At 46.4% G+C, this 18,781-nt stretch overlaps 1 protein-coding gene across 1 annotated transcript in view; it reads left to right on the top strand.

Moving 5' to 3' along the window:
* Nucleotides 1-13,827: 13,827 nt before the first annotated feature.
* Nucleotides 13,828-18,781, top strand: part of ECE2 (endothelin converting enzyme 2) — a 117,679-nt gene continuing 112,725 nt past the window's right edge. Inside the window, exons 1-2 of the mRNA XM_073675335.1 lie at nucleotides 13,828-13,920; nucleotides 14,049-14,135. The gene's annotated coding sequence lies outside the window, so the exon portion shown is untranslated. The remainder of the gene's footprint in view (nucleotides 13,921-14,048; nucleotides 14,136-18,781) is intronic.

The following is an 18,781-nucleotide window of genomic DNA, read 5'->3' as shown; positions in this document are numbered from 1 at the left end:
TTCATTCTCTATGGGATTGCCAGATACACTACTCACAAAAATGTTAGGGATATTTGGCTTTTGGGTGAAATTTATGGAAAACGTAAAAAGTTCACACTACAGTGATATTTTATCATTAAAGTAGGGCATTTAAGTAGAAGTATGCAATTGTGATTTCCTCACCTCAAACAATTTATTGAAACAAAAGCCAGAAACAGTGGTGGGTAAATCCCCCCCAAAAATGTCAATATCTCAATAATTTGTCATGTGGCCTTTAACATCAATTATAGCTTGACAATGACATCTCATGCTGCTCACAAGTCGAGTTATTGTCTGCTGAGGAATGGCATCCCACTTCTTTTGAAGGTTGGCCCTCAGGTCATTGAGGTTCTGGGGTACAGAGTTACGAGCCTTTACACGGCGACTCAGCTAATCCCATAGGTTTCTATGGGATTCAGGTCTGGAGAAAGTGCAGGCCACTCCATTTGAAGTACACCAGTCTCCAGCAGCCGTTCCCTAATGATGCGACCTCGATAAACTGGAGCATTGTTGTCCATGAAGATGAAATTAGGCCTGTGTTGTTCATGCAGAGGTACAATGACTGGATTACTGATGTTATTCAAGTAGTAGGGGCTTGTCACTGTACCATTAACAAAGTGTGTTGTTTATTGACTAAACACACCTGCCCATACTGTAACACCGCCACCACCAAAGGCTCGTCTGGTGATAACAGTGGCTGATGCATAGCACTCTCCTTGACGTCTCCAACCCATCATTTCTGCTCAGTGTGAATCTACTTTCATCAGTGAACAGCACTGAGGCCCGCTGGTTCCTCATCCAGTGTAGATGTTCCCTGGCCCATGCAAGACGATGGTGGTGTGGTCAGGTATCCTTTTAGGCCGTCTAGCACGCAGACCACTCTGATGTAAATGGTTTTGATTGGTCTCACATGACACTTGGATGCCTTTTACCTCCATTAAATGTGCCTTGAGTTTTGTGGCATTCATCATCCAGTTCCAAAGGGCATTGTTCACAATGAAGTGGTCATCAGTGTGGGATATGGCCAAAGGACATCCACTTCAATGACTTTCTGTGGCTCTTCCAGTCTCTCTGTATCTCTGTTGCAACCTGCTGATGACACTCTGTGACACTCTAAGCTGATTGGTCACTTCCGTCTGAGAACATCCCACTTGAAGCCTCGTAATGGCGAGATACCGTTGATCAATTGTTAGGTGTTGTTTTGGTCTCATGATGTCAAAATGTGAACAGCGTGATGTGGAGGACAGTTTAAATATCAATTCTAATTGAACACCTGTTGTGAATTTTGCCATTAAGCTCCTTGTTAGACAACTGCAAGTTGTGCAAAAAGTCCTGAAACATTGAACAGTTGGACATGTGTATTCAAAAGTTTAGAGACGTTCACATTTAGTTCACCTGAAAAGGTTAGAGTGTATTTTAGGATCATCCTCAAAATTTCACCGAAAGCCAAATATCCCTAACTTTTTGTGAGTAGTGTATGGCCACTCTATACAAATGGGAACCCAGTTCTTGAGATCTATGGTTGTCCCAGCGGTCAGACCACCAGCGATCAGTAAGTTATTCCCTATCCTATCTGTAGGCCAGTGGTCCCCAACCTTTCTGACCTTGAGAGAGATATGGCGTAGTAATACAGGGATGGGTCGCTATAGGGATATATTGAACCACAGAATCAGCATGTTATAGGCAAGTTCTGACTAAATTAAGGGTCCCTAAGATCCAGCAGAATACACCAATCATTTGTCACAAAGGTGTAATTCTTTAGGAGTAATTCACAAATAACATTAGATCTTATTGATGATATGTAGTGTATGTGCAGTGCTAACTTATTTTATATTCCAATTAAACCCTTAGTGATTGAGCCAATTTTGACCTTTATGACCAGGTCAAATTTTTGAAACCTGACCAGTGTCACTTCATGTGGTAATAACTCTGGAATGCTTTAACTTATCCCAGTGATTCTGAGATTGTTTTTTTTTTTTTCATTACATATTGTACTTTATGATAGTGGTAAATTTAGGTCAATATGTTTTGCAATTATTTCTGAAAATATCAGAATTTTGGCGACCATTTTAAAAAATGAGCAATTTTCAAACTTTCAATTTTTATATCCTTAAACCAGTTACCCATGCTGTAAAAACTAATTAATCAATAACATTTCCCATATGTCTACTTTACATCTGCATCATTATGCAAACATCATTTTATTTTGTTAGGATGTTAGAAGGGTTACAAAGTTTAGCAGCAAATGTTCATTTCTTCAAGACATTTACAAGACCTGTTTCTTTAGGGACCTATTCAGATTTAAAAGGGTTTTCCCATGAACAAAAGTACATTTTAATCCATACATCTTGGAATAATAAGAAGTTCCACAATTGGATGTGTTTAAATAAATTGTCCCTGTGCTGAGATAATCTTATAAATGTGCTCCTGCTGTGTACTGTGTAATGGCTGTGTCTGACTGTACAGGGACATGGTCTGGTCATACCACATCTCCTGGCCAGGGGAGGAAGCAAAAGACTATACAGACATTACAGCACGGGGTCACAGATGATTCTTTCTGTGAGTAAAACATTTCCCTGCCTGTTTTTAAACTATGTTTTACTTCAAAGAAAGAATCAGCTGTGATACTCTGCTGTAATGTCTGTATCCTCACCCCTGCCCAGGAGATGTGGTATGATCAGACCATGTTCCTGTAAGGTTAGACACAGCCATTACACAGTACACAGCAGGGGCACATTTATAAGATTATCTCAGCACAGGAACATTTTATTTAAACACATCCAATTGTGCAAAGAATTATTATTCCAAGATGTAATTTTTTCAACTAAAATACAGTTTAGCACCAAATGTATAATTTACACGAGGGGTAATAGGAGAAAATGGACCCCATAATTTGTTATGCAATTTTTACAGAATGTAGAAGTAATCCATATGTGGTTGTACACTACTGTTTAAGCACACGGCGGGGATCATATTGGATGGAGCACTACTTGGCTTTTACAACGCAGATTCCATTTGAATAGATTTTGGATGCCATAAGCCAAGCCCCCGAGGAGCCAGAACAGCCAAACCATCGCCAGATGACCGGATGTTGGAAACTTCACTATTTAAGGGATTCATCTAGGAGTGTAGTGAGGTGCCTCATATATTTTTATAACCTTGGGATGTGGAAATATAACATTTTAGTGGTAAAAATGTATTTTTTTATTTGCTTCAAATTTATCAGTTATATAAGGATTAATAGGTGAAACTGGGCCTCACAATTTATTGCGCAATTTCTCCTGAATGTGGTGACGCCCCATATGTCGTCTGAAATTACTGTTTGGCCACACGTCAGGGCTGAGTAGGAAGGAGCACTATTTGGCTTTTGGAGCACAGATTTTGCTATAATAGTTTGTGTGTGACATTTGCGGATCTCCGAAGGTGCCAGAACAGCAGAAAACCCTCCCAAGTGACCCCATTGTAGAAATTGCACCTCTCAATTAATTCATCTATGGTTGCAGTGACTATTTTGTAATATACACACCAGACTTTATTCTGGAGAATTGCAAATATTCCAGTTTAGGGCCCATTCATTGTGATCCCATAGAGTGTAGAGCCCCATACATTATAGTGCCCCCATAAATTGTGCTCAGCTTGTGCTTCTGGTGATACGCTTCCTATAAGTTTGCTCTCCTCGCTACAGTAATGCCAAACATGTGACCGCTTACTGTGGTTTAGGCACAGTGGGGCTCAGATGGAGGGGGCATTTGGATTTGGGAGCTCAGAATTCACTGGATTTTATTTGAGGGGATGGGAGCTGTGTCGCTTTTCCAGAGTCTTTGTTCTATCAGTACCATGGGAACCCCCTATATTTCCAGTGACAGATGATGGTCCTAAATGGGGGCTGGTTTTGGAAGGCAATATGAACAAATAAACAACTGTACAAGAATAGTTCTTATTTTTATTTTTGCACAGTTCACAGTTTATGTGTTAAGATGGCTTTATTCTTCGGGTCGATGCGATTACAATGCCAGATTTATATAGTTTTTTTCTGTTTTGCTGCTTTCACACAATAAAAATGCTTTTTTGTAAAAATTGTTTTTTCGTCATCATATTCTGAGATTTGTAACTTTTCATCATATTCTGAGAGCTGTAACTTTTTATTTTTTTGGCGAACAGAGCTGTAGGAGGGCTTATTTTTTGCACAATGAGTTGGAGATTTATTACCATTTTGGAGCACATAACATTTTTGGATTCAGATTTTTCATACACAGAATGAACAAAAACCAGCAATTCAGTTATTGTTTTATTTTTTATTTTTTGCGCGGTTTACCGTGTGGTAAAAGTGATAAGACCTATTTGTTTTTTTTGTAGGATCGGTACGATTACAGAGATATCAAATTTATATTTTTTTTTATCCTTTGCTACTTTTACAGACTAAAAACAATATTTTACAAAAATGGATTTGTTTTTGCATCAATCTATTCTGAGAGCTGTAACTTTTTTCTTTTGCCGAATGAGCCAAAAATGTTTTTTTGCGAGACAGTTTGGCATTTTCATTTATACCATTTTATTTTACATATGACTTTTTCACCGCTTTTTATTTGTCAGTATGATGAAAATGTGTAATTTTTGCTGCATTTTTTCTTACTATTTTTATACTTTACCGTATGGAATAAATAACATTACAATTTATAGTTCGGGTCGTTCTGGACGTAGCAATACCAATTGTGTGTACTTTTTTTGCTTATTTTTTTTTATCACTAACATTGTGCTTTTAGTGGCAAAACGGCTTTTTGTGATTTTTATTCACTTTTTTGAGGTGTTTTTTTTTTTTACTTTTTTACATATTTTATTCAACTTTTTTAATTTTTTTCACTTATTCAGACTGTGTGACATAAATATTTTTTACTTTGATCGCTGGTCTCATGCATTGCAATACTCGTGTACTGCAGTGCCTGAGACCTGTTAGTGTCTAATTGACTGTGCCTGTTAGACCCTGCTTATAGCAGGATCTAACAGGACACTGTACCCTGGGGTCATCAGATGACCTTGGGGTACCATAGCACCTGCAAATACGATCGCAGGGGGTCGATCCTGTCAAATTGAGTCTTTTAACCACTTAGATGGAACTGTCACGATTGACAGAGGTTATTTGGCCCCGATCGGTTTCAAAACTGGTTATGGGCGATGCTGCAGAGTGTTAGCTGTCATACACTGCTGTCACCCACGGGATTTTAGCCCAAGGAGGGGCGTTATTCAATTATTCCTGACCGCCATTTTAAAACGGCTATGTCACGAGTGTGTCGGAGGTGACAGACAGTCGCCCTGCAGTGGCCTGTAGGAGATCTCCACGTTTGGCATTGCTGACAGATTCCTAGATAGGAGGTTGTCTTTAGGACCCAGCGATTACCTCCCTCTGGCCTGGGTGTATATATACCTGATCTCTCTAGGTGGGCGTCGCCTGTTATACTCATTCCTTCTAGGAGCTTGGCTGAAGTAGCATCACATCCTCTTTGGAGTCTTGAGGCCGTGTGCCCTGTTGGAGTTTCTTCTAAAGCTAAGTTGCAATTCCCCTGTGTTGTCTTCCCCTTTTGTCTTTAGAGTGCTAGTGGAGGATGACTAGTGCTCATCTCCTTCCACCCCCAGTTGTAGCCTACGCCAGGGATAGTAGGGCGAGGCACATGATCGGCGACAGCTGCGGAGACTGTATAGGGACGGTAGGGGAAGACAGGGTGACGCTAGTCCAGTTTAGGAGGTCACCTCTTCCCCTTTCCCTAGTGTCTGGGCTCCCTTTACTTTTCCCCCTGTATTGCATTCACACCTGGTGTGACAGGCGATCAAGATTAAATCACCTTAACCCCTTTCCGACCTGGTCAGTAATAGTACGCACCAGGTCGGAAAGGTCGGTTCAGCGGGGGCTCCGGCTCTGAGCCGCACGGAACTGGACACATGTTAGCTGATTCTTACAGCTGACATGTGCCCGCAACAGCCGCGGGTGGAATCGCGATCCACCCGCGGCTGTTAACCAGTTAAATGTTGCTGTCAATCTCTGACAGCAGCATTTAACATCGCTGCGGCGGAAGTGCGGCATTGGCCCCGCCCATCGGTGACCCCATCACATGATCGCCGGTCACCGATGGGTGGGCATGACAACCCAGGGTTTGCAGCAGACCCCTGTGGTTGTCATGTCTCAATTGCTATGAGCGCCACCTAGTGGTCGGCGCTCATAGCACATGAGCATTTCTACTGCATACAGGCAATCTGCTCCTCGTCTGTATGCAGTAGAAGCAATCAGACAACTGCTGCTTCTAGTCTCCTATGGAGACTATTGAAGCAAGCAATAAGTGTAAAAAAAATGTTTTTAAAAATATTAAAAAAATAAAAAATATCTAAAAGTTTAAATCACCCCCCTTTCGCCCCATTCAAAATAAAATAATAATAAAAAAAAACACATACACGTATTTGGTATTGCAGAGTTCAGAATCGCCCGATCTATCAATATAAAAAAAAGATTTAATCCAATCGGTAAACGGCGTACCGAGAAAAAAATTCTAAACTCAAGAATTAAGTTTTTTTGGTCGCCGCAACACTGCAATAAAATGCTATAACGGGTGATCAAAACATCAGATCTACCCCTAAATGATATCAATAAAAATGTCAGCTCAACGTGCAAAAAATAAGCCCTCACCTGGCCCCAGATCCTGAAAAATGGAGACGCTACGGGTCTCGGAAAATGGCACCATTTTTTTTTTTTTTAGCAAACTCTGGATTTTTTTTCACTACTTAAATAAAAAAGAACCTGTTTGGTGTCTACGAACTCGTAATGACCTGGAGAATAATGTTGGCAGGTCAGTTTTAGCAATCAGTGAACATTGTAAAAAAAGAACCCAAAAAACAACTGTGGAATTGCATTTTTTTTTCAATTTCACCGCACTTGGAATTTTTTTCCCGTTTTCCAGCACACGATATGGTAAAACCAGTGATGTCGTTCAAAAGTACAACTCATCCCGCAAAAAATAAGCCCTCACACGGCCATATTGAATGAAAAATAAAAAAGTTCTGGCTCTGGGAAAAAGGGCAGCAAAAAATGAAAACGCAAAAACAGAAAAACCCAAGGTCATTAGACCGCCATTTTAATGCGTATTGGCAGTCGTTAAGGGGTTTAAAGAGGTCATGCACCAATTCTTTGTACATGGAGGGTGAGCCCTTAAAGCCCCCATACACATTTGAAAACAGTTGGCCAAACCCATGGATTTCAGCAGGACCAGACGACCATCTGATATGTATGAATTTCTACTAGTTCTCTTCTGACAGATAATGTAGAGGAAAAGAAGAATCGATGATTTGGAATTTCAGCACCCAATCCTGTAGTGGTCTCCTTTCTCCCCATTGAAAACACATGAATATTTGGCAGAGCTGAGCTTTCATGTGCATGAGGGAGATAGGAGATATAGCTGTTCCCCCTACAGCTACTTCATGTGTATGGCCAGCGTTAGAATCACTTCCTCTGAAGAGCTCAAGAAATAGTCTTGTTAGTTGATGACCTGCTTAATGCAGGCATAAATAGAATCAATTGTCAGCAGCACGTCCCATCGTATTACAGGATTGTGTTACTGTATGGGGACAAACGATCATTTATCTCCTTACAATTAGCAGATTTACTAGGATTGCGCATGTGCTATGGTAGTTTGTCTAAAAGAGGACCTTAAAGGGGTTGTCTGGATAAAACAAGTTATTACTTATGCACAGGATAGGTGGTAACTTGCTGATCGGTGATTTGTTGTTGGGAGCTGCATCAATCAACTGATCAGGGAAATTTTTATGTCTGACGGGGAACTTTTATCCCCGTTACAAAATGGCGCAGCAGCTACTCTGCAGTCTGCCGCTCCATTCATTCATTCTCTATGGGGCTGCCAGAAAGCGTTGAGTGCAGCACTCATCAGTCTCAAAGGGAATGAATGGAGTGCCGGTTTAAAATGTGCTCTATTCTAACGGGGATAAAAGTTCCCCGTTCTACCGATCAGTGTGGGTCCTACAGATAAGTGATAACTTGTTTTAACTTGGCAATCCCTTTAAGTATGATTGATTTTTTTTAGTCTGATGACAAATCTTTCTTTTATTAACAATCTTTGAAGCAGCGTGTGTAGAATGATTGTTCATCCTTCACTCCAGGATCACTGAAAATGTGTAGCTAGGTTACATGACTGCAATGGACTGTATGTTAGGTGCTGTATTGCTGGAACAAAAGGCGACTGACTGCCCAACCATCAACCTACTACTATTTGTATGGCCGCCTTAGGACTGACCAACACCACAAGATGGCACTGTGGGGTTAGGAATGCTTAATCTTTTCATAAATCTCATTGGCGCAGAAGTGATTAAATTGCGACTTGTGCTTGTTCCAAAGAACATTATGTAACATTTACACACAAATAGATGAAAATATTACAGACACTTGCCAGTAGCAAAGGGTTATCACTTATTACAGCAGATGATGTAGGGTAGTCTGAGTTGATGAAAGGAAATACTTAAACTATTAATTTGTCACACCTACGCACCATAGTAAATGACCATCCTGCAAGTAAATAACCAGCAATGATAGGGATGTATTACATCTAGCTAGGTAATAAAAGATGTTCCAATTATGAGCTTTTCCACTTTCATCAAAAAAGTGATCTCCAAATGATTGCAGTCGGGTAAACTAACAAAGCCATATAGCCCTTACCCTCCCCAGGTCTAGCGCTGTCTTTTCACCCCTGCTCCGATTTCTGTGTTTTGGCTGCTGCAATGATGTAACGACTACAGAACACATCACCGCTGCAGCCAATTACTGAGCTTAGTGGCTGTGCTGATGTAGACAGGTCTCTGCTTGACACATGACCACTGCAGCCAATCATCGGCCTTTAATGGCTGCTTTTCTCACACCTCCTTCAATTGAACCTTGGACAGGCAAGTAGTGTGAGAACTGCGGCCCATTAGCAGCTTGTAACGGGACGCAAGGTGATAGTCATGGGCGAGCAGGGGTGGATTAAGAGTAAGTAGTAAGGGCCCCGGGCCCCCCCCCCACACACACCTGATGTATCACGTGACATGTCACATGATCCCCTGTGATAGATCATGTGATAGTTCACGTGAAATTAATTTGGCACAATATTAATTATAATAATTTTTTAGGCTGTGTGCCCACTACGCATTTTCTAAGCGTTTCCGCAGCCGCAATTCCGCTGCAGAAACGCTTAAAAAACGCTTGGTAGAAGGTCTGCCATGTTCCCCAATGATAATCCGCGTGTGCTATGCACATGCTGCGGAAATTTCCACTGCGGATTATCATTGCGGAAAAATCCGCAGCACTAACAATTATTTTGCGGAAGCTCGGCCATTGACTTGCATTGGAACGCATGTAATCCGCATCACTGCATCTGTACATGCAGAATCCATGCGTTTCTATGTGCGGATGGTACCCTTGTTTGGAGAAGAGGAGACTCTCCTCCGGACCCGGGTACCATAGAACCTGTAAAAAAAGAATAAAATAAAAAATAAATATTATACTTACCTTCTGATGGCCCCCGGTGTCTTTATCCGATGCGTCCTGGCTTACCGGCAGCTCACGATGGTCTGAAAAGGACCTGCCTGACGTCATTTAGTCATGTGACAGGTCACGCGACCGCTGACTTCGGCTGGCCATCAGAAGGTAAGTATATATTTATTTTTTACCATTCTTTTACGGTCACACTATATAAATCCATGCCATTTGCATGGATTTATATAGTGTTACCAAGTTGTCAAGCACTTTCCAAGTGATGCTAAAATCGCTTGGAAAGCGCTTGTCAACCCACATGCGGAAATGCATGTGAAGAACGCTTCACATCCACATGTCCCTGGCAGGAAAAACGCATGTACAATCCGCATGTACAATCCGCATGCGTTTTTTCTGCCAGGGAGATGCAGAAACGCTCCAAAAAAATCCGGAGCATTTCTGCATCGTGGGCACATAGCCTTACATTAATTGTATGACTCAATATTGAGCACACATAGCCATCTATACACAGCAGGAGGCCGCACGTAGCCATCTATACACAGCAGGAGGCCGCACGTAGCCATCTATACACAGCAGGAGGCCGCACGCAGCCATCTATACATGGCAGGAGGCCGCACGTAGCCATCTATACACGGCAGGAGGCCGCACGTAGCCATCTATACACGGCAGGAGGCCGCACGTAGCCATCTATATACAGCAGGAGGCCGCACGGAGCCATCTATACACAGCGGGAGGCCGCACATAGCCATCTATACACAGCGGGAGGCTGCACGGAGCCATCTATACACAGCGGGAGGCCGCATGGAACCATCTATACACAGTGGGAGGCCGCACGGAGCCATCTATACACAGCGGGAGGCCGCACGGTGCCATCTATACACAGCAGGGAGCCGCACGGAGCCATCTATACACAGTGGGAGGCCGCACGGAGCCATCTATACACAGCGGGAGGCTGCACGGAGCCATCTATACACAGCGGGAGGCCGCACGGTGCCATCTATACACAGCAGGGAGCCGCACGGAGCCATCTATACACAGCGGGAGGCCGCACGGAGCCATCTATACACAGCGGGAGGCTGCACGGAGCCATCTATACACAGCAGGAGGCCGCACATTGCCATCTATACACAGCAGGAAGCCGCACGGTGCCATCTATGCACAGCGGGAGGCCGCAAGCCGCCCCCCCCAGAGACAGCAGGAGGCCGCACGGCGCCATCTATACTCAGCAAGAGGCCACACGCAGTCATGCACACGCACAAACATATACAGACATATACACACATACATACACGCATAAACACATTTGAAACACAAAAATACATATAAACAGACATCACACAATGATATCTGCCTATACATACATACACACACACAAACACACAGACACACACACACACACACACACACACTCACCATCCCCCGGCTTGGCTCCAGTCCTCCTGGCTCCTGCTCCTCTCCGGTGGTAAGTAGCAGTGCAGGCCGGGCGCGCACTGCGTGACGTCACAGCTAGGAGACACGGCCGCGCACAGGGCCACGTCTCCTAGCAGTGACGCGGCCGGGCCAGCACAGGGAAGTTAACTGCTGCAGTGCTGGCCCGGCCGCAGAAGAAGCAGCGGCCGTGCACCACCACTGTCTGCCGGTATGTGCCGCGGGGCCGCACCTATAATGAGGGCAATCCGGCCATAGACACCCCGGAGCCCCAGGCCCCCTGGAGACCCGAGGCCCCGGGCGGTAGCCCGGATTGCCCTCATTATAATCCGCCTATGTGGGCGAGTGTCGCAGCGTTTTCTTCATCACCCTAGCCCGCTACAGAAAAAGGGGAACGTGGTTGTCCCTGGGTGTGTGTGGGGTGCTGTAGTTTGGGCTGCATGCTGTGGAAGTCTTTACTCACTTTCATCCTGGGTTCAGATGGGTGCAGATCTTCTGCGCTTTGAATGAAAGATGACACAGTTCTTTAAAAACAAAACAGTCCAGTTTACTTATTCAGCACGGCCTTAGAAAAAGGGGATTACAGGTATAACACTTGTTGCAAGTGATATTTTTATTTTACACTGGGATGTATAGTTTTTAAGAAAGGGTACTACTGCCAATATATGGCCATAGTACCATTTTACATGTGCCTACATCATTCACTTGTATTTTATTTGGCCTAAGGCTCAGGCGACTAATTTAGGATGATTTGTGGAGACTTATGATATGTGCAATACTAAAATTAGAATACCCTTAAAGGGAATATGTCAGCAGTTTTTTTCCATGTCATCTGAGAATACCATGAGGTAGAGGCTGATACACTGATTTCAGCGATGTTTCACTTATTAGGTTGTGTACTATAGTTTCAATACTATCAGTGTTTTATCAACAGGAAATAATCACTGCCAAACTTGCTGCCCAAGTGCCTTCTGGTCCAACCATTCCCCCAGCACTGATTAGCAGCTTACTGTCAATATACAATGTACATAGAAAGCTGTGCTGTGGGCGGGGTCAGCTTTCTGAGCTCTGCTACATCTACAGCAGAGAACTCTGATTATATCACAACTGCTGCACCCAGTAAAGTTAGTGACCCATTGCTGTAATCAGGGTCTCTTTCCCTACATTATGCTGCTCTCAGATGATGTAGCAAAAACTTGGTGTAACGGGTCTGGGAGGTGGAACCACAGAGCAACTATACAAAGGGGCAGTCCTTGTAAGGAAGCGGGTGACACCCAGGGAAGGCAGGCAGGCAGTCACTGCTAGTGACGGGGACAGTCTCTGGGTAAGAGGGCAGGAGGTCACGGCAAGTGACGGGGACAGTCTCTGGGTAAGAGGGCAGGAGGTCACGGCAAGTGACGGGGACAGTCTCTTGACAGGCGGGTGGTCACGGCAAGTGATGGCTAAGCCTCCAGGTAGGCCAGCAGGCAGGTAGCAGGTGAACGCTCCCAGGTGAGCGGGCGAGAGTCTCTGGACAAGCGGGTGGTCATAGCAAGTGACGGCTGAGCCTCCAGGTAGGCAAGCAGGCAGGTAGCAGGTGGATGCTCCCAGGTGAGCGGGCGAGAGTCTCTGGACAAGCGGGTGGTCACAGCAAGTGACGGCAGAGCCTCCAGGTAGGCTAACAGGCAGGTAACAGGTGGATGCTCCCAGGTGAGCGGGTAAGAGTCTCTGGACGGGCAGGTGGTCACAGCACGTGACGGCAGAGCCTCCAGGTAGGCTAGCAGGCAGGTAACAGGTGAGCGCTCCCAGGTGAGCGGGCAAGAGACACTGGACGGGCAGGTGGTCACAGCACGTGACGGCAGAGCCTCCGGGTAGGCTAGCAGGCAGGTAGCAGGTGAGCACTCCCAGGTGAGCGGGCAGACGGATCCATAGACAGACTGGCAGGGCTGGTAGGCAGACTGTCGGACCGCAGGAATAACAGCAGATAGACACGAGTCAGGCAGGTATCAGACAGGAAACTGGCAGGTAGCTGGCAGGTAGCTGGCAGGAAACTGGCAGGTAGCTGGCAGGTAACTGGCAGGTAACTGGAAACGGGACCTGAGGGCTGAAGCAGAGTGATGAACTATGCTACAACATTGCTCGGGCACCTCCATTTTGGAGGAGGTGCCTTATATATGGAGAGATCCTCCGGCCATTGGCCGAGGACTCCTTAGGACGGCGCGCGCGGCCCCTTTAAGAGAGGGGGAGCGCGCTCGCGCCCTAAGCACAGTGACCGGGGAGGAGCGCGCGCTGCCAGCAGAGCGGGAGGAAGACGCTGGGCACGGAGCGGAGAGGTGAGGAGAACAGCGTCCCTGCCTAGCAGGAGGCAGGGATGCCGACGCTACACTTGGAGTCAGATTCCCTTTAAGGCTTCCTTATGGCATAGGCTGACAACTTATGTTGCTTAAAGCAGTTAAATAGTCATCACACAAAAAAGATTGAGTATCTGGAGTAAAGGGGTATAAAGGGTTCCTCAACCTGCATTAGCCTAACATGCTATGGAGGGGACCTTGGGGAGTGATACAGATTCAGACAGCAATTATAGGGCCATCAGAATTGGAAGTGAACACATAGAGTTGCAGAGATACTATAAAGAGTTAATATATTTAAAGTAGCAATTTGTTTATTATGCCAGTGTAATTCTTCTGCATTTAAAACAAAAAGACTCCAGCCAAAAAGAACACCCATGTGCCACCACCTGGAGTTGCTGCTGTTATCATTTTGTAAACTAATTTCACTCCAGGAACTATTGTTCAGTATTTTGTTTTAAGAAGCATTAATTACAGTGGAAGGAAAAGTTCACACCCTTCCTGCTGTGCGAGAAAGTGCAGAAATACAGCTATAAGTCAGAGCTATTCCAGTCTATAGCACCGTACAAGCACGTTGCAGAACATTCGGATGTGCGTATGGCACAAAGGTCCGGGGCTGACAAGGTAAGTGACAAGGGTGTGTGTAGAAGGGAGAACTGAGTGATGGCTGAATGACACAATCTAAGCTCGTTTTGATTTCTTGCGTTCGTTCTTGAAATACAAAATTGATGACATTATTTCCTTTCCTACAGAATAAAGAACAAGCATATTCACATCAGAGTGACAACATGAAAAGCCAGAAGAACTGAGAACAGAGCGGTTTTGACTTCAGAATACTTGTAGGTGTCAGCACTGATATACATTCAAAGCGTACTGCTGTTGTATCTTTTATGGTCCTTTTTAAAGATTTTAATGTTTTGTATGCTGTTATGCTTAATGAAGTTGTTCAATGATAGGTGATAATGTACTGATCAGTGGGGGAATCCGACAGCTGGGACCTTCACCAATCAGCAGAATGGGGAATTTTCATCTCCATCAGGGCACTTTTAGTCCCATTGCAAGATGGAATGGCAGGTAAGATGCCCAAACACTTTCATTCTCTATGAGGCTGCCATAAAATGCAACGTGCAGCAGCCCCATAGACGATGAAAGTAGCGGAGGTCGAGCATGTGCACTACTGCACCACTGTAATGGGGATAAAAGTGCTGCTCTGACAAATCCCCAAAGATCAACAAGCTATCACTTATCCACAGATGAATATGCTATCACTTATCCACAGGACCCCACAGACCAACAAGCTATCACCTATCCACAGGGCCCCACAGATCAATAAGCTATCCTCTATCTACAGGACCCCACAGATCAACGAGCTATCACCTATTCGCAGGACCCCACAGTTCAACAAGCTATTACCTATCCAAATGACCCTACAGATCAATAAGCTATCACCTATCTACAGGACCCCACAGATCAACAAGCTAGCAACTATCCACAGGACCCCAAAGATCAACAAACTATCACCTATCCTGTGAATAACTTGTTTTCACCGGATCATCCCTTTAATACAAATATCTAATTATAAATGTAGCAAGTAGTGGAACAAAGCATACTTTATAACCTGGACTCACCTCATTGTTCAAAACTTACTGTGTATACAGTAGGTGCCGTATCTCAACATTTCCATTGACTTCTATGAGAATTGGGGAGAAAAGTAGTTCTAGTATTAGGTAAAAGGTTTAACTCTTTTAACATTGATTTCTTGTACAACTTTATATATTAGTATTGCACAGTTTATCTATGAAAATGCAATAAATATTATTCTGAAAATATGCTAATTCTAAAGGATCAGAAGCCATGTAACAGATATGGTAATTGGAGAATGGATATTTGCTGTACTATTATTTTAGTTGCATAATTCTAGTGCAGGGGTAATGGGCCTATGAAATAGATAACTGTATTAAGGTCTTCATACTTGGTGCATTTTAAGGTTTACCAGTATAAACCACAGTCAGTATTAAATCAATTCCTAATTTGACAAAAATGCAAACTGATCTAATTGCAGAAATATATCCACATGCTCAGGGAACAAAATAGCACACATTGACACAATATCAAAATGCTCCATTAAAGAGCATGCCACTCAAAATAAAACAGCAGTGAAAAGAAGTCACTGACTTATTGTAGCGCCGGCGTCCCTGCCCTCTGCTAGGCAGGGACGCTGTTCCCCTCACCTCTCTGCTCCGTGCCCGGCGTCCTCCTCCCGCTCTGCTGGCAGCGCGCGCTCCTTCCCGGCCACTGTGCTTAGGGCGCGCGCGCGCGCTCTCCCTCCCTCTTAAAGGGGCCGCGCGCGCCGTCCTAAGGAGTCCCCGGCCAATGGCCGGAGGACTTCACCATATATAAGGCACCTCCTCCAAAATGGAGGTGCCCGAGCAATGTTGTTGCACTGTTCACTACTCTGCTTCAGCCCTCAGGTCCCGTTGCCAGTTACCTGCCAGATACCTGCCAGATTCCTGCCAGCTTGCTGTCTTATTCCTGCTTAATATTCTGCTACCTGCCTGCTAGCCTGAGGTCCGACGGTCTGCGTTACTACTCCTGTCAGTCTGTCTAAGGACCAGCTTGCCCGCTCACCTGGGAGCGCACATCAACTACCTGCCTGCTTGCCTGAGGTCCGACGGTCTGCCTTCCAACTCTTGTCAGTCTGTCTATGGACCAGCTTGCCCGCTCACCTGGGAGCGCACATCTGCTACCTGCCTGCTAGCCTACCTGGAGGCTCTGCCGTCACGTGCTGTGACCACCTGCCTGTCCAGTGACTCCTGCCCGCTCACCTGGGAGCGCTCATCTGCTGCCTGTCTGCTAGCCTACCTGGAGACTCTGCCGTCACGTGCTGTGACCACCCGCCTGTCCAGAGACTTCTGCCCGCTCACCTGAGAGCGCTCATCTGCCGCCTGTCTGTTGGTCTTCCTGGAGGCTCCGCCGTCACATGCTGTGACCACCCGTTTATCCAGAGACTCTCGCCTGCTCACCTGGGAGCTCACGTCTACCATCAGCCGCCACAGGTCGTACCAACCCTTTACCCAGAGACTGCCCAGGTCACTTGCCGTGACCATCTGCCCGTTCACCCAGAGACTGCCCCGGTCACTTGCCGTGACCATCTGCCCGTTCACCCAGAGACTGCCCCGGTCACTTGCCGTGACCATCTGCCCGTTCACCCAGAGACTGCCCCGGTCACTTGCCGTGACCATCTGCCCGTTCACCCAGAGACTGCCCCGGTCACTTGCCGTGACCATCTGCCCGTTCATCCAGAGACTGCCCCGGTCACTTGCCGTGACCTCATGCCCGTTCTTCTAGAGACTGTCCCGGTCACCTGCTGTGACTGCCTGCCTGGTCGCCACCCGCTCCCTTACAAGGACCGCCCCCTTGTATAGTAGCTCAGAGGTTCCGCCTCCCAGACCCGTTACAGTTTGCTCGGGCCATGGAACCCGGTGGCACCCAAGCTCCCTCGCTCTCGGACCTGTGTCATGAACTGTCCCGTCACAGGTCCCAACAGGAGTCCATCCTGGGTCACCTGCGGAATGTCAGTTCTCGCCTGGACACTCTGACTGCTCCGCCAGCAACCTCCGCCAGTGCCATGACTCGCAATCCGGCAGCTCCGCTGTCCACTAATACCATGGTATTCTACCCCGGACCCCGGCTTTCTGCACCTCCTCGCTTCGGAGGCGACTCCGCCCAGGCTCGGGGCTTCATAAATCAGTGCACCCTGCACTTTGAACTCCTGTCCCACCAGTTTAACTCCGACCGGGCCAAAATTGCCTTCATCATGTCCCATCTCACCGGGGAGGCCCTGGCCTGGCTAAATCCTCTATGGGAGAGAGGAGACCCCCTGGTGTCCGACTTGCCTGCCTTTCTCATGGCTTTCCGGAAAGTCTTCGACGAACCCGGACGGAAGACCTCATCCGCATCATCACTGCTACGCCTCCGTCAGGGAAGTCTCACCGTGGGCCAATATGCCATACGGTTCCGTACCCTTGCCTCAGAGCTGGCCTGGGATAACGACGCTCTGGTATCCGTCTTCTGGGAGGGTCTGTCCGGCCGTATTAAAGATGAACTTGCCGGTCGGGACATTCCTACCACTCTCGATGACCTAATAACTCTTGCCACCCGGATTGACCTACGGTTCCAGGAGCATGCCAAAGAGGTCACCCGTGAGAGGAGGTTTCCATGTCTAGCTCCTACTTTTCAGAAATCCGTCTCTCCCCAGGTACACTCTCCTGAGCCTATGCAGGTCGACCAGACCAAGATGGTCAAAACCCGTCAGGACTTACGCCGTGCCGAGGGGAGCTGCTTCTACTGTGGCAGTAAGGAGCACCGGATCCGTGCCTGCCCGGAGAGGTCGGGAAACGCCTGTGTCTAGGTTCGCTCAGAGAGGTCGACCTAGACAAGAATAAATCCTCTCCATCTCTGCTGCTGTCAGTCTCAATTGTCTGCGGGGAGAACCGTTTTTTCGAACTAGCCCAACTTGACTCTGGAGCAGCCGGGAATCTTATTTCACAGTCCCTGGTAGAGAAATACCGCATCCCCACCAAACCTCTGGCTGTACCCTTGTCTGTTGCTGCCGTGGATGGGGGTCTCTTACCACGCCCCATCCAACTCATCACCGAATCCATTACTCTGCAGGTGGGAATGCTGCATTCTGAGAGTATCTCCTTTCATGTTCTGCCTGGACTCTCTCACGTCCTCTTGCTAGGTCTACCTTGGCTCCAGAGACATGCACCCGTGCTTGACTGGCAGACCGGAGAAGTCCTTCGCTGGGGACAGGACTGCCATAAGACCTGTCTGGTTCCCGTCCATCCCGTCCGTCCTTCTCCTACCCCAGCTAATCTACCTGGACTTCCGATTCCTTATTGGTCTTATGCTGATGTCTTTAATAAAAAGGAGGCAGAGACACTACCCCCTCATAGACCATACGACTGCCCTATCTACCTGTTACCTGGTACTACTCCTCCCCGTGGGCGTATTTATCCATTATCCGCTGCTGAGACCCGGTCGATGTCCGAATATATTGAGGAGAATCTGGCCAGGGGATTCATCCGGAAATCTACCTCCCCGGCGGGAGCAGGCTTCTTTTTCGTCAAAAAGAAGGACGGCTCTCTCCGTCCCTGTATAGACTATAGAGGCCTTAACCAGATCATGGTGAAGAATAAGTACCCCCTTCCGCTCATTCCGGAGTTATTTGATCGTCTGAGGGGGGCTAGAATCTTCACCAAACTGGACCTCCGTGGGGCGTACAACCTGGTTCGTATCCGTCAGGGGGATGAATGGAAGACGGCATTCAACACCCGGGACGGCCACTATGAATATCTGGTAATGCCCTTTGGTCTCTGTAACGCTCCTGCCGTCTTTCAAGAGTTGGTCAATGACATCTTCCGGGACCTTCTCTACTCCTGCGTAGTGGTGTACCTGGACGACATCTTGGTCTTCTCTCCGG

This window comes from Phyllobates terribilis, unplaced genomic scaffold (assembly GCF_046119375.1).
Source record: "Phyllobates terribilis strain yellow unplaced genomic scaffold, ASM4611937v1 Scaffold_3__8_contigs__length_932513732, whole genome shotgun sequence".
Classification (NCBI taxonomy): Eukaryota; Metazoa; Chordata; class Amphibia; order Anura; family Dendrobatidae; genus Phyllobates; species Phyllobates terribilis.
The sequence above is the reverse complement of the archived record's forward strand: the minus strand, read 5'-3'. Positions and strand labels throughout refer to the sequence as shown.